The sequence below is a fragment of the Megalops cyprinoides genome, chromosome 17 (genome assembly GCF_013368585.1).
Source record: "Megalops cyprinoides isolate fMegCyp1 chromosome 17, fMegCyp1.pri, whole genome shotgun sequence".
NCBI lineage: Eukaryota > Metazoa > Chordata > Actinopteri > Elopiformes > Megalopidae > Megalops > Megalops cyprinoides.
In genome coordinates, this window is record NC_050599.1 from 9772500 (window position 1) to 9774784 (window position 2285).

Here is a 2285-nt window from a genome sequence, read left to right on the forward strand (position 1 = left end):
CCCTTTGAATTTTGTAATATAGTTTGGCGCTTATTTGAACACGGCAGATTTTCAACTCTGCATGCAAGTGCAATGAGTCCATCTGACCCCTCTGGGAATGTCTGGGCATTGTTTACGATCTGACATTTACAGACAGTTACACTCTTGGCAAAACAGCTTTTCATGCTCCCAACAATTTGGGGGGGTGACGAAACCCTCCCGTCTATGCCAACTCATGTCACTCTTATAAAAGGGCCCAATTTCCTATTGAAAATGTCTGCAGTTGTCTTGTGCATGTGCACCAGGATGGCCGAGTGGTTAAGGCGTTGGACTTAAGATCCAATGGACGTGTGTCTGCGTGGGTTCAAACCCCACTCCTGGTAAAATGAAAACTTTTGGGACGTTAGTGGTGTAGTGGTAAGGAGCAGAGCTCATAACCAAAAAGGTTCAATTCCCCGTTAGGGCACTGCTGTTGTACCCTTGGGCAAGGTACTTATATGGTTATGGACAAGAGCATAAGCTAAATGATAACAATGTAATTTAATGCACATATCAAGTAACATTCATTTAAACCATAAAACCAGTATAAATATAAAACTATAGGGGCAGCACTGTGGCATAGGTGCTCGGAGACTGGACTCCGGACGAAAGGAAGAAATAGTGCTGTTGTAGCCTTAAGCAAGCCTCATCTCCTGAATTTCTTCAGCAAATATCAATCTGTAAAATTTAAGCTGTGATAGTTGTCCAGGAAATAACAATCTCAGATGTGAATCGATGCATAAACAAACAAACAAACACAAATTTTCTAAATCGCTAAATTCCTCTGGAATCTATCAAAATTGTGAATTGGTAATTAAAGGTGAGCCTTTGTGCTTCCATATATGCAGAAAATACTAACACTTGACTTATAACAGAGAAACTAATCTGACACTCCTGGTGATAATATAACAAGATATTCTGAAGATATATGGTTCAATATATTAACAATTAAATAACATAGTCCTCCTGTCATGTGATTGACATTCTTCAAACAAAACATTTTTGATGGAACTGAATCATCTGACAGTCGTTTTGCCTAAATGGTGGTGGTTTATATGACGGCAAACCTTTGGAAAATAAACAATCAGCAATGAAAAGTGTAATCAAACAAGCACATATTTTGAAGGTTGTAGACTTATTTCATTTTGACAAATGGGATGCAGATTTCGCCTATCAAACAAAGACTTTTGAAATTATTTACAAACAAATCCCAGATTACAAGATGTGGGGTGGGGAGTTATACTGCTGTCAGGACCAGCGCATGCACTTCTGCCGCTCTAGGCGAAAAACAATTATGCTGCCCTTCTGTTTGCAATGTACCATACCAGCAACAACACACAAATGCCAATATGCCATACACATAACGCAAATAGTCTAGTGCAACGATAGTGAGCTCAAAGTGTCAACAATATTAAAGTATGCATGTTGCGATATGTGGGCATTTTGCGGATCCATACACAAATAACGCACCAAACAGGTCTGCATAATAACTCCAATAACCTGGCTCCAAATTCTTTACAGCAGAGTCATGACATCACAGCTATTTTCCAAATAATCCAATTTCACCTCCTCAAACTAAATAATACCAGTGCAAATCTCTCCTATACACCACTTTCTCATGTGCGTAAAACACACACACACATGCTAACACTCCCTAGATCAATATATTTTAACAACGAATCCCTCTGTTTTTGGAGTGCTTGCTCCTTCAATAGTCTCCTCTTTTTATATTTGCAGCCAGATAATTTTGGTCATGTAGACATGCTACTTTCCTTATTCTCAGTCATGGCTAGTGAGAGCTGGAGGCGGGAGGCGGGGGAGGGAGGCGGCTGCAGGTGCAGCATGATTGACACATTCCTCAGCAATTCATATATTTTTTGAACAGTTGGCCCCTGGTTGGCCCACATTTTGCCACCCTTGCCATAGTGCCGCCCTAGGCAATTGCCTAGTTCGCCTTTATGGATGCACCGGCATTAACTGCTGCTCCTTCATGGGTCCAGCAGTTATGCCCCATCCAGCATTTTTCCTACAGAAATAATCCCAATGACCCTGAAGTCTAAGTCCTTAAAAATATTTACATCTGTTCCATCTAATTGAAGAACCCATTTTGGATTCAGATTCATAAGGCCACACCATTAAAAAAATGGACCTTCATCATCTTGTCCTAACAAGACCTTTTCACCATTACTTCATCCTGTTTGGATATCCTAAAATGTATCATGTCTTTCTCACAGCAACATCTGTTTATGACAGCCAGTTGCAAGTTA

The 2285-nt window shown here is 40.3% G+C and overlaps 1 non-coding gene across 1 annotated transcript; it reads left to right on the top strand.

Annotated features, from left to right (window-relative positions):
* The first annotated feature begins 279 nt into the window (after positions 1–279).
* On the top strand, positions 280–362 carry trnal-uaa. Its single transcript has one exon. It is a non-coding gene; the product is annotated as a tRNA-Leu (tRNA).
* The last annotated feature ends 1923 nt before the right edge of the window (positions 363–2285 follow it).